The sequence below is a fragment of the Phocoena phocoena genome, chromosome 10 (assembly GCF_963924675.1).
Source record: "Phocoena phocoena chromosome 10, mPhoPho1.1, whole genome shotgun sequence".
In the NCBI taxonomy this organism is placed as follows: Eukaryota; Metazoa; Chordata; class Mammalia; order Artiodactyla; family Phocoenidae; genus Phocoena; species Phocoena phocoena.
The window spans coordinates 8,010,107-8,024,662 of NC_089228.1; the positions used below are offsets into that span (position 1 = coordinate 8,010,107).

A 14,556-nucleotide genomic window follows, 5' to 3' on the forward strand; every position below is an offset into this window, starting at 1 on the left:
AGAGCCATCGCTTACTCTTTGTTCAACCCAAATGCTTGGGGGTTGCCTGCCGTGTTCTGTGCTTTTAAAACTTCCCGTCTCCAAGAATCAGAGCAGATAATAATAATCAACATCACAGCAAGGGCCACCGTTTATTGAGTACCTCCTGTGCCCTCAGTGATTGGGATCATTGCATTTCATCCTCCCATTAGGCCTGCGAAGTGGGCACCGTGGCCGCAATTTCATGGATGAGGGACCTGAAGCTCAGAAAGATGAAGCCAACTCATGGTGGGGGTGTGGTCCTGATGGCTCTGGAAGAGCCGTCCCTGCCGCTGTGCTGCCCTGCAGTCCTCTTTGCAGGCTGCAGGGGAGAGCAGCAGGAGGGCCAGGGAAAGGTGGGGTCTGTCTCCACCGAAGACCCTGCTTGTCTGCATCTCCCCCCGTGGCCAGGCTCTGCCAGCAAAGGGTTGTGCCTATTTAGAAGTGAGTCACTTGAGCTCACCCAGCAAAACCTCTTGGCACAGCCTTGCCCAGCCGTAGCTCTGGCCACAGTCTTGAAGCCCAGGCCTCCCTTCCATCCCCCTGAAGTCGCAGAGGAAATATCGGCCCTGCTTGTCCCACATCTGCCTAGAAGTGGTGACAGAAGTCATTCTTCCGCCTGGGCCGCTTCCGTTGTCGACAGCGCTGGACACCCAGACCCAGCTGGGCATAGATGGCCTGTGGCAAAGGGAGGCTGGAAGCAGGAGACACCATCTCAGGTCCTGTTAGAAAGAACCATCCCAGGGGCGGGGATGCTGGGCCAGGCCGTGGGCCCTGTCTCCGACATTGCATAACTCAAGCAACACGATTTTATTCCTCCCTGTGTCCAGGGCTTCAGTCCTCATGTCATGGGACACACCTCCGAGGTGTGGCTCTTTCCGGCCGAAGCGATTTGTCTTCAGGAGGTTTCAGTTACACATCCTGACATTCGAGGCGGTGGATGGGCAGCGTGGGCTGTGGCGGGTTTTGCCCTCCCAGCAGCGTAACGGTGTCCTCAAGACCCTGACCTTTTCCATCTCTCCACTCTGTTACCCAGTGTCAGCTTCATCCAAGGCCGGTTCTGCTCTTGGTCGGAGGCCAGCTGCCGGCAGCAGGGGCTGCGCCTGTGCAGAGGGGCTGCTTTCCAAGGCTCTCTCCTGTGAGGGAGAAGCCTCTTCCCCAGGAATCCTCCAGGAAACCTTTCCTTGAAAGTCACTGGCCGGAGGGGAATAGGATCCTCATCGAGGGGTTAGATGAATCCCCTCTTGCCTGAGTCATTCGTGGGTAGTGCTGAGGACAGTGGAGAGCTGAGCAAATTCAGGTTTTATGAGGATGGAGGAGAATGGTTGCCTAGGAGGCACCAAAAGGGTCCGCCTGCTTGGGGTGCAGGGAGGCCCCAGGTAGCACCAGGAAACCAGCTGCGTTTGTGGCTGATTCTTAAAAAACGCATTGTGTGCCGGAAGCATGGCTGAAGTAGAAACCAGGGCTGCAGAAGGGGTGAAGAGAGAGCCGTCCACACTTCTCAAATGTCCTGTTACTGTTGGCCCTGCCCTTCCTTCTCCCCACAGAGGTCTTGAGGAATTCCGAGACTCGGATCGTTAGAGCTGATACCTGGGTGAGGACTCTGAGATCCAGAGGGTGGAGTTCTTCCTCTCGGAGGAGCTGGGGCAGATGCCAGCTTCTGAAGGCTCCACCCACCGGCCTCAAGTACCCCAATCAGAAGCCACTACTCTCTTCTCCAGGGTCCGCACTCTGGTGCTAAGACGATGATCAGAGTTGTCAGCGATAATATACCATTTTACAGTCTTAGGAAGTTCTTTTCACGTTCATTATTTTATCAATGCCCAAAGCCATCAGGTAAGTATGAAAAACTCTATTAAAAACTGAGAAATCCATTGAGAGCTGCTGGGCACTTGCCAGGTGGCCCTTTCAGAAAGGGGGACAAGCTTCCCAGAAGAGCAGAGAAGGGGCCCCGACACACATGACTTCCCAGTTTTGCACTGGGCGACTCTGGACCATCTGAAGAGCAGAGTGTTTTGATACTACAGTTGAGGACACATTTCTTGACCTTAAGGAATAAGCTCTCAAGCTTTCAGCTTTTAAAAAAGAACATCAAGTGATGTGTACAGCAGACATCACCCCATCACTGAGGTCTGCCCTATCCTTTCCTGAGGCTCAGACCATCCATCTCTGAGCCTCCACTGGGGCCTGACCATTCCTCGCCCAAATCCCTCACCTCAGCCTGGTGCTCACACAGACCCTTCCCCTACCTCTGCCCAGAGATTGAAACTCGCTTGCCTGTCCTTCATCCCAGCCCTGATCTGTCTCTCACCCGCTTCTGAGCCTTAGCCCACCCTTAACTGCATCCTTTACCCAAATACACCATTGTGGACCCCATCCCATCCCTCACCCCATTCCCGAAACTACCTCCAGCCCCGATAACCAGCAAACCACCCAAACCCAAATACCAAACATCACCCGACTTTGGCCCCCCTGCATCCTTCACTTTGTTCTTGAGCCCCAGGGCTAGGAGCGAAGGTGCTTATTGGACGCACCCCTGGGAAATTTCATAAATGCTCAGCAGTCAGCGGGTTCTTTTTTAGGCTAACAAAACAAGTGTGGCTATCACTTTGTCTGCAGTCAAACTGGCTGCTCCCAATGGCACTGCCCACAGCGAGGCCAGGCCCGAGAGGACACTGGGCAGAAGACAACCCCCAGCAGTGCCATTTGTACCCAGATCAGGTGGAGGGAGTTGAGTTTTGCAGTCAGTAAGCTGAGCAACCACATGAGTGCTGCACACAGAGCCTGAGAAAAGTGCGGTAATTACTTGACGTGATGACATGGTGACGAGGCACCTCTGACACAGGACAGGCGGGCGCAAATCACCCGTCTTTTCAAGCCGACAAGCAAGGTTCATTTTTCAGATTGCTAGTGTTCATTAGAGCTCTGGATTTTCTATCATTCCAATTGTTCACTGGTTTGTCTTCTCTGTACCTTGCTGTGTGATTGACTTTCCAAAGCACCGTGGTTCCCGGGAGGCCGAGACGAGCTCTAGAAACGCCCGGTGTGCTGTCGTTATCCCTGGCAGCGCCATTGGGTGGGCCAGCCTCTCTCATCTCAACCTGCCGGCAATAACCCGAGCCATCTTTCTTTGGGAAAATGTCAGCTTGATGAGAGGTGGCTTCCACAGTGGATTGGGGGCAGGGTGGTGGTGGGGAAACAAATAGCTTCAGTACTCTTTTTTAATGAGAATTTTTTTTTTTTGCTTCAGACCTAAGTTAGGTTTTTAACTTGCAGAAATGCCCAAGAACTTTCAGCCAGTATTGTAGTTAGACCAAAGCTCGATTTTGATTGACACACAAAACACCCCCTCCTGTTGCTGAAGTGCTGCATACTTTCCAAAGTCATCATTCTATCCGTCTTTTTCACAGTATCCCTGCGTGGAAGGCATTATTATTGGCATTTCACAGATGAGGAAATGGAGGCTCGGAGTGGGGCCTGTCATTTGTCAAGATGGTGGAGCTTTTCTGAACCCCCATCTCCTGAGCCCTGACTAGCACTCTTGCCAGCGTGGTATTGACAGCTCAAGGAGGGCGGCTGAGGCCCGGAAGGCTGGGTGATGTGTCAGCTGTGACTGCCCTGGGAGAGGGGATGTGGGTAAGCCCAGGACACCATCTGTGAAACACGGACATGATTGCAAACCTAGAAATTCCATTTCCTTAGCTGTTCCCAAATATCTACAGGCTTTATGTGATGTTAACTGAATACCCAGATGTTTGACTGACTTATTTTTTCCTCGGGGTCATTGTTAGTATTTGGTCTTTTGTAACAGAGAGCCGAGTGCTTGATATCTGTATCTCCTTTGATTCTTGAAACAACACTGAGATGTGGATGTGCTGGTCCCCGCTTTACTGATAAGAAGTTAAATAACTTGCCTGAGGTCCCCAACTTCAGGGCAGAGCTGAGGTTTGAACCAAGGTCTGGATTCCTCTTATCTACTGCAGTTCCCTCTTCTCTATAAGCCTGAAAAAATGGAATTCTGGTCTGAGCTTTGTCTCTTCTGAGTTCTCTGTCCTTGGACGGGTTAACAAAATTCAGTGAACGTTTATTGAGTGAAACTTTGTCCAGGCCATGGGCTAAAGGGAAGTGGGCAGGGCAGGAAATGCAAAGACCTAAAAATAAATAAATAAATAAATAAATCAGGGTCTCTGTCCTGAGTTTTAACATTGATGAATGAATAACTTCCTTTCTCTAGTGGATGAGAATGCATCCATAAATGAGTGAGTTAGGCTGGGTTTTCTGGAAGGGTCCTTCCAGAGTTCATATACCATGGATTTTGTGATACTGATGGTCTAGAGTCACAAGAGGGTGGTGCCCAAATCTCCTGGAGGTCCATCTGGGCTTTCACAGTGTCACAGGTGATCAATCCCACACTTCAGAAAGCTTCTCCGACTCTCACCATCCATGAAAGTTTCTTTATCTTCTCTAAGCGCTGTCTTTTGTACAGCTATCTGATTTAATCCGTACACCAACAATTTGAGCTCAGCGTTATTCTTTTTTGTTTTGTTTTGTTTTTTGCGGTACGCAGGCCTCTCACTGTCGTGGCCTCTCCGTTGCGGAGCACAGGCTCCGGACGCGCAGGCTCAGCGGCCGTGGCTCGTGGGCCCAGCCGCTCCGCGGCATGTGGGATCTTCCCGGACTAGGGCATGAACCCGCGTCCCCTGCATCGGCAGGCGGACTCTCAACCACTGCGCCACCAGGGAAGCCCTCAGCGTTATTCTTATCACCACTTTAAAAATGAAAAAACAGGCTCGGTGATTTTTGTCGCTTGCAGTGTCATAGAACTAGCACAGGGCAAGGCTGGGACTTCACATGGAAGAGTCAATGCAACAGCTGCTGCCTCCTAACATAGACCATGGGAGTAGCTCAGGCTCTGGGCAAAGCTGGCTTGAACTGAGACCCAGGGCTCTGAAAACACCATCCAAAGATGCTCAAGGTGGGGGCGCAAGTCGTCTGCTTCCCCACAGACCATTTGGCATTTGTCACACTAGATTGTTTTCATTCTCCTTGGGACCTTGTCTGTGAGTCAGTCCTTGGTGTATGGTAAGACAGACTATGGGCAATGGAGCCAGCCAGGTGATCTTTTGGAACCTCTGAGACGCGTGTTCTGTGACTCAAGGGTACTCAGTCTCCCTGCAGCCCGTCTGTCTTGGGATGGGAGATGAGTGGAGCCTTTGGCCCCATCTGCAGAAGACAGATGTCCTCACCACTCAGATGATGTCACTCGCATTTTCTGACCCTTTACAACCTCTTGCTCCTGACAGGTGGTCGTCATACCTCATCATGGGCTACCTCCCTCCCCTGGCAAAGGAACGAGGTTGAGGCAGGGCTCTTCATTCGCCAGCTAAAGAGCGTTAAAGTGGTATCTTTGCGTTGAATAAAACAAAACAAAACAGAACATCTGGGGGGACCAAATAAGAGTCAATTCGTTAAACAGTGAGTTATTGAAAAAGTAGAATTAGTAGAATATATCACACTACTGGTTGGTAACCAGTTCTAGCTGGTCATTTTTTTTTTCTAATTAAAAAATTTTTATGTGGCTGCTTCCCACTAGCTATCTATTTTACGTTTGGTAGTGTATATATGTCCATGCCACTCTCTCACTTTGTCCCAGCTTACCCTTCCTCCTCCTCATATCCTTAAGTCCATTCTGTAGTAGGTCTGTGTCTTTATTCCCGTCTTACCCCTAGGTTCTTCATGACCTTTTTTTTTTCTCTTAGATTCCATATATATGTGTTAGCATACGGTGTGTTTTTCTCTTTCTGACTTACTTCACTCTGTATGACAGACTCTAGGTCCATCCACCTCACTACAAATAACTCAATTTCATTTCTTTTTATGGCTGAGTAATATTCCATTGTATATATGTGCCACATCTTCTTTATCCATTCATCTGTCGATGGACACTTAGGTTGCTTCCATGTCCTGGCTATTGTAAATAGAGCTGCAATGAACATACTGGTACATGACTCTTTTTGAATTATGGTTTTCTCAGGGTATATGCCCAGTAGCGGGATTGCTGGGTCGTATGGTAGTTTGTCTCTATGAATTTGCCTGTTCTGAACATTTCATGTACATGGAATGATACAATATATGGTCTTTTGTGACTGGCTTCTTTCACTTAGTGCATGTATTTCTTTTAAGTTTCATACATGTTGTGGCATGTATCATTCATTTTTATGGCTGAATAATATTCTGTTGTATGGATGCAGACATCTTACTTACCCATTCATCAGTTGATGGACATTTGGGTTTCCGCTTTTTGACTATTATGAATAATACTGCTATGAACATGCATGTACAAGTTTTTGTGTGGACATGTTTTCACTTGCCTTCGATGGGGGTTGCTGACTCATATACTAAGTCTATTAAGTCTGTGTTTTTTTTTTTATTGAACTGTAGTTGATTTACAATACTGTGTTACTTTCAGGTGTACAGCAAAGTGATTCGGTTTCATACATATATATATATATGTACACACACATACATATTGTGTATATATATATATTCTTTTTCGGATTCTTTTCCATTGTAAGTTATTACAAAATAGTGAATAGAGTTCCCTGTACTATACAGTAGGTCTTTTGTTGTTTATCCCTTTTATATATAGTAGTGTGTATCTGTTAATCCCAAGCTCCTAGTTTATCCCTTCCCCCCGCTTCCCCTTTGGTAACCATAAGTTTGTGTTCTGTGTCTATGAGTCTGTTTCTGTTTAGTAAATAAGTTAATTTGTATTATCTTTTAGATTTCGCATATTAAAATACATGGACCACTTCACGAATTTACGTGTTATCCTTGCGCAGGGGCCATGCTAGTTTTCTCTGTGTCGTTGCAGTTGTAGTATATGTGCTGCCGGAACGAGCACTATTAAGTCTGTGTTTTATCTTTTAAGGAACTACCAGACTATTTTCAAAAGTGGCTGGGTTGTTTTACAGTCTAATTATCAGTGTGTGAGTTTCAGATTTCTGCACATTCCGGTTATTATCTGTCTTTTACTATAGCCATGCTAGTGGGTATGAAATTGTATCTAATTGTGGTTTTGATTTGGTGGCTACTGATGTTAAGCATCTTTTCATGTGCTTGTTGGCCATTTGGATATCTTCTTTGTGGAAATTTCCATTCATATATTTTGCTCATTTAAAAAATTGTTTTATTATTGAGTTTTAATACTTTTAAAATTTTTAATAAATTTTTTATTTTTGGCTCCTCTGGGTCTTAGTTGCTGTGTGTGGACTTTCTCTAGTTGCAGCGATCGGGGGCTACTCTTCGTTGTGGTGTGTGGGCTTCTCATTGCCGTGGCTTCTCTTGTTGCGGAGCACGGGCCCTAGAGTGCAGGCTCAGTAATTGTGGCACATGGGCTTAGTTGCTCTGCGGCATGTGGGATCTTCCCGGACCAGGAATCGAACCCGTCTCCCCTGCATTAGCAGGCAGATTCCTAACTACTGTGCCACCAGGGAAGTCCCTATAATTAAAAAAAATTCTGGACACAAGTCCCCTATCAGAGAGATGACTTGCAAACATATTCTGTGGGTTATCTTTTCACTTTCTTGATAGAATCTTCAATCTATAGCTAGTCAGTAGTAAGCACAGGTGACAACTTTGACTTGCAGTTGATGTCTGAAGTGGGTGGGTGGGCCAGTCTTCATAGGACTGAACCATTAACATGTGGGATCTGAAACTATCTCTGGATATAGTGTCAGAATTTAGTTGAATTGTAGAACACCAAGTTGGAGTCTGGGAATTGCTTGATGGTGTGTGGGAACCCCCACATGCACTGGAATTGGTGACCATAACCTTTAATGCCTTAATCAGTTTGGAAAGTTTATGGCCATTTTATTCTTCACATATTTCTTCTACTCTGTTCTATCCTATTCTATTCTAATGTCTCTTCTCCTTCTGGATTCCAATTGTATGTGTTAGACATTCTTATATTCTCCCTCAGATCCCCTTTTCTCTATTCTGTCTTTTTATGTATTTCAATTTGTATACTTTCCTTTTTGTTTCAATTTGTATACTTTCTACTAACCTGTATTCAGGTTCACTGATTATTTCTTGGGCTGTATCCAATACCTTGTTAAGTCCATGTAATGAAGTCTTCATTTCTAATTTTGTATTATTCATCTCTAGCACATCCATTTGATTCTTTTTTGTTTCCATATCTCTCCTTAAATTTCCCATTCATTCACATATACTATCCATCTTTTCCATTACATATTTTAGCATCTTTATCATAGCTATTTCAATATTCTTGTTTGATCTTACCAACATCTGGGCCATCTTTAGGTCTGCTTCTATTGACCATTTTGTCTGTTGACCATAGATCACATTTCTTGCTTTTTCATATGACTTGTTATCTTCGGTTGCATGCTAAACATTTTATATTAAAGAACATAGAAAGAAAAACACTGTTCTGTCAGGCTGCTAGAGCAGGGGCTGACTTGGTTCGATCTGAAATTGAGCAGTGTTTGGACTTTGTTATAGCCTTCCTTTCATTCATTTCACCATTGGCTTCACATTACTTGAAGGCAGAATCAGTACTTTCCCTTCAGCATGGATTAAATCATTGGCCATATAACTGAACTCAATTTCTACCTCCCTCACTTCGCTGAGGTCATGCTGGCCCAGAGTTCCAATTGTCTAATCATGTGGTTTGTCTTTTGGGCAACCAGCTCCCATCCTGAAGCTCTCTGGAGGTCCACCATAAGTTACCTCATGAGCAAAACAAAGAGTTCTGTCACTCAGGAAATTCCAAGAATTTTTGAAGCTCTGTGCCAGGAATCAGGGACATAGACCAGATGTGTTCTGCATTATACTATAGACTTTCCCTCAGCTCTCCTGCCCATCCCTCACCTTCTGGGGGAATCTTGCACTTGGAGGGAGGTCTCAGCCTGATGTACTGCAGCATGGATTTCTCTCTTCTCTCCTTCTCTGCCCCCATACATTGAAGATTCACAGGGTAAGAGATGGTGAGTGGGTACAGACCAGTCTGTGGCTGTGACTCATCAGGATTCTCATCAGTCATGGCAGCCCAAACACCACTGTTAAAAGTCTGCTTGGGGTGGACCTTCAAGATGGCAGAGGGGGGCTTCCCTGGTGGTGCAGTGGTTGGAAGTCTGCCTGCCGATGCAGGGGACACGGGTTCGTGCCCCGGTCTGGGAGGATTCCACATGCTGCGGAGCGGCTGGGCCCGTGGGCCATGGCTGCTGGGCCTGCGCGTCCAGAGCCTGTGCTCCGCAACAGGAGGGGCCGCAACAGTGAGAGGCCTACGTACTGCAAAAAAAAAAAAAAAAAAGATGGCAGAGGAGTCAGACGTGGAGATCACATTTCTCCCCACAAATACATCAAAAATACTTCTACATCTGGAACATCTCCTATAGAACACCTACCAAATGCTGGCAGAAGATCAGACTTCCCAAAAGGCAAGAAAATCCCCACGTACCTGGCCATGTGGCTGACAGTGTCTTGGTGCTCTGGCCTGGTGTCAGGCCTGAGCCTCGGAGGTGGGAGAGCAGAGTTCAGGACAATGGACCATCAGAGACCTCCCTGGCCCACGTAATATCAATTGGCAAGAGCTCTCCCAGAGATCTCTTCTCAACACTAACACCCAGATCAACCCAACAGCCAGCAAGCTCCAGTGCTGGATGCCCCATACCAAACAACTAGAATGACAGGAACACAACCCACCCATTAGCATAGGGGCTGCCTTAAAATCATAATTAGTTCACAGACACCCCAAAACACACCACTGGATGCAGCCCTGCCCACCAGAAAGACAAAATCCAGCCCCACCCACCAGAACACAGGCCCCAGTCCCCTGCATCAGGAAGCCTACACAAGCCACTGAAACAGCCTTACCCATGGGGAGCAGACACCAAAAACAGTGGGAACAACGAACCTGCAGCCTGCGAAAAGGACACCCCAAACACAGTAAGTTAAGCAAAATGAGAAGACAGAGAAATACGCAGCAGGTGAAGAATCAAGGTAAAAACCCACCAGACCAAACAAATGAAGAGGAAATAGGCAGTCTACCTGAAAAAGAATTCAGAGTAATGTTAATAAAGATGATCCCAGATCTTGGAAATAGAATGGAGAAAATACAAGAAATGTTTAACAAGGACCTAGAAGAACTAAAAACCTAACAAACAATGATGAACAACACAATAAATGGAATTTTAAAATCTCTAGAAGGAATCAATAGCAGAATAACTGAGGCAGAAGAATGGATAAGTGACCTGGAAGATAAAATAGTGGAAATAACTACTGCAGAGCAGAATAAAGAAAAAAGAATGAAAAGAATTGAGGACAGTCTCAGAGACCTCTGGCACAACATTAAACGCACCAACATTCGAATTATAGGGGTCCCAGAAGAAGAAGAGCAAAAGAAAGGGTCTGAGAAGATATTTGAAGAGATTATAGTTGAAAACTTCCCTAATATGGGAAAGGAAGTAGTCAATCAAGTCCAGGAAGTGCAGAGAGTCCCATACAGGATAAATCCAAGGAGAAACACTCCAAGACACATATTAATCAAACTGTCAAAAAATAAATACAAAGAAAAACTATTAAAAGCAGCAAGGGAAAAGCAACAAATAACACACAAGGGAATCCCCGTAAGGTTAACAGCTGATCTTTCAGCAGAAACTGCAAGCCAGAAGGGAGTGGCAGGACATATTTAAAGTGATGAAAGGGAAAAACCTACAACCAAGATTACTCTAGCCAGCAAGGATCTCATTCAGATTCGACAGAGAAATTAAAATCTTTGCAGACAGGCAAAAGTTAAGAGAATGCAGCGCCACCAAACCAGCTTTACAACAAATGCTAAAGGAACTTCTCTGGGCAGGAAACACAAGAGAAGGAAAAGACCTACAATAACAAACCCAAAACAATTAAGAAAATGGTAATAGGAGCATACATATCGATAACTACCTTAAACATAAATGGATTAGATGCTCCAACCTAAAGACATAGACTGGCTGAATGGATACAAAAACAAGACCCATATATATGCTGTCTACAAGAGACCCACTTCAGACCTAGGGACACATACAGACTGAAAGTGAGGGGATGGAAAAAGATATTCCATGCAAATGGAAATCAAAAGAAAGCTGGAGTAGCAATTCTCGTATCAGACAAAATAGACTTTAAAGACTATTACAAGAGACAAAGAAGGACACTACATAATGATCAAGGGATCAACCCAAGAAGAAGATATAACAATTGGAAATATTTATGCACCCAACATAGGAGCACCTCAATACATAAGGCAAATGCTAACAGCCATAAAGGGGGAAATCGACAGTAACACAATCATAGCAGGGGAGTTTAACACCCCACTTTCACTGATAGATCATCCAAAATGAAAATAAATAAGGAAACACAATCTTTAAATGATACACTAAAAAATTGATATAGGACATTCCATCCAAAAACAGCAGAATACACTTTCTTCTCAAGTGCTCATGGAACATCCTTCAGGATAGATCATATCTTGGGTCACAAATCAAGCCTTGCTAAATTTAAGAAAATTCTAATCGTATCAAGTATCTTTTCTGACCACAATGCTATGAGACTAGATATCAATTGTAGGAAAAAATCTGTAAAAAATACAAACACATGGAGGCTAAACAATGCACTACTAAATAACTAAGAGATCACTGAATAAATCAAAGAGGAAATCAAAAGATACCTAGAAACAAATAACAATGAAAACACGATGACCCAAAACCTATGGGATGCAGCAAAAGGAGTTTTAAGAGGGAAGTTTATAGCAATGCAGTCCTTCCTCAAGAAACAAGAAACATCTCAAATAAACAACCTAACCTTACACCTAAGGCAATTAGAGAAAGAAGAACAAAAAACCTCCAAAGTCAGCAGAAGGAAAGAAATCATAAAGGTCAGATCAGAAGTAAATGAAAAAGAAATGAAGGAAACAGTAGCAAAGATCAATAAAACGAAAACCTGGTTCTTTGAGATGATAAACAAAATTCATACCATTAGCCAGAGTCATCAAGAAGAAAAGGGAGAATACTCATATCAATAGAATTAGAAATGAAAAAGGAGAAGTAACAACTGATGCTGTGGAAATACAAAGGATCATGAGAGATTACTACAAGCAACTCTATGCCAATAAAATGGACAGCCTGGAAGAAATGGACAAATTCTTAGAAAAGCACAACCCTGTGAGACTGAACCAGGAAGAAATAGAAAATATAAACAGACCAATCACAAGCACTGAAATTGAGACTGCGATTTAAAAATCTTCCAACAAACAAAAGCACAGCACCAGATGGCTTCACAGGTTAATTGTATCAAACAATTAGAGAAGAGCTAACACCTATACTTTCAAAGTGTTCCAAAATACAGCAGAGGGAGGAACACCCCCAAACTCATTCTACGAGCCCACCATCACCCTGATACCAAAACCAGACAAGGATGTCACAAAGAAAGAAAACTACAGGCCAATATCACTGATGAACATAGATGCAAAAATCCTCAACAGAATACTAGCAAACTGAATTGAACAGCACATTAAAAGGATCATACACCATGATCAAGTGGGGTTTACCTCAGGAATGCAAGGATTCTTCAATATAGGCAAATGAATCAATGTGATACACCATATTAACAAATCGAAGGAGAAAAAACATATGATCATCTCAATAGATGCAGAAAAAGCTTTCGACAAAATTCAACACCCATTAATGATAAAAACCCTCCAGAAAGTAGGTATAGAGGGAACTTAACTTAATAAAGGCCATATATGACAAACCCACAGCAAACATCATTCTCAGTGGTGAAAAGCTGAAACCATTTCCTCTAACATCAGGAACAACACAAGGTTGTCCACTCTCACCAGTATTATTCAACATAGTTTTGGAAGTTTTAGCCACAGCAGTCAGAAGAAAAAGAAATAAAAGGAATCCAAATCAGAAAAGAAGATGTAGAGCTGTCACTGTTTGCTGATGACATGATAGTATACATAGAGAATCCTAAAGATGCTACCAGAACACTACTAGAGCTAATAATTGAATCTGGTAAAGTAGCAGAATACAAAATTAATGCACAGAAATCTCTTGCATTCTTCTATACCAATGATGAAAAATCTCAAAGAGAAATTAAGGAAATACTCCCATTTACCACTGCAACAAAAAGAGTAAAATACCTAGGAATAAACCTACCTAAGGAGACAAAAGACCTATATGCAGAAAACTATAAGACACTGATGAAAGAAATTAAAGATGATACAAACACATGGAGAGATATGCCATGTTCTTGGATTGGAAAAATCAGCATTGTGAAAATGACTCTACTACCCAAAGCAATCTACAGATTCAATGCAATCCATATCAAACTACCACTGGCATTTTTCACAGAACTAGAACAAAAAATCTCACAATTTGTATGGAAACACGAAAGACCCTGAATAACCAAAGTGATCTTGAGAAAGAAAAATGGAGCTGGAGGAATCAGGCTCCCTGACTTCAGACTATACTACAATGCTATAGTAATCAAGACAGTATGGTACTGGCACAAAAACAGAAATAATAGATCAACAGAACAGGATAGAAAGCCCAGAGGTAAACCCATGCACATATGGTCACCTTATCTTTGATAAAGGAGGCAAGAATATACAATGGAGAAAAGAGAGCCTCTTCAATAAGTGGTGCTGGGAAAACTGGATAGCTACATGTAAAAGAATGAAATTAGAACACTCCCTAACACCATACACAAAAATAAGCTCAAAATGGATTAAAGATCTAAATGTAAGGCCAGACACTATCAAACTCTTAGAGGAAAACATAGGCAGAACACTCTATGACATAAATCACAGCAAGACCCTTTTGACCCACCTCCTAGAGAAATGGAAATAAAAACAAACAAATGGGACCTAATGAAACTTCAAAGCTTTTGCACAACAAAGGAAACCATAAACAAGAGGAAGAGACAACCCTCAGAATGGGAGAAAATATTTGCAAATGAAGCAACTGACAAAGGATTAATCTCCAAAATTTACAAGCAGCTCATGCAGCTCAATATCAAAAAAACGAACAACCCAATCCAAAAATGGGCAAAAGACCTAAATAGACATTTCTCCAAAGAAGATATACTGCCAACAAACACATGAAAGAATGCTCAACATCATTAGTCATTAGAGAAATGCAAATCAAAGCTACAATGAGATATCATCTCACACCAGTCAGAATGGCCATCATCAAAAAATCTACAAACAATAAATGCTGGAGAGGGTGTGAAGAAAAGGTAACCCTCTTGCACTGTTGGTGGAAGTGTAAATTGATACAGCCACTATGGAGAACAGTATGGAGGTTCGTTAAAAAACTAAAAATAGAGCTACCGTTTGACCAAGCAATCCCACTACTGGGCACATACCCTGAGAAAACCATAATTGAAGAAGAGTCATGTACCAAAATGTTCATTGCAGCTCCATTTACAATAGCCAGGACATGGAAGCAACCTAAGTGTCCATCAACAGATGAATGGATA

At 43.6% G+C, this 14,556-nt stretch overlaps 1 non-coding gene across 1 annotated transcript; it reads right to left on the minus strand.

Moving 5' to 3' along the window:
• Positions 1-6,815: 6,815 nt before the first annotated feature.
• Positions 6,816-6,922, minus strand: LOC136130146 (U6 spliceosomal RNA). Its single transcript, XR_010656336.1, has one exon. It is a non-coding gene; the product is annotated as a U6 spliceosomal RNA (small nuclear RNA).
• Between the last annotated feature and the right edge of the window lie 7,634 nt (positions 6,923-14,556).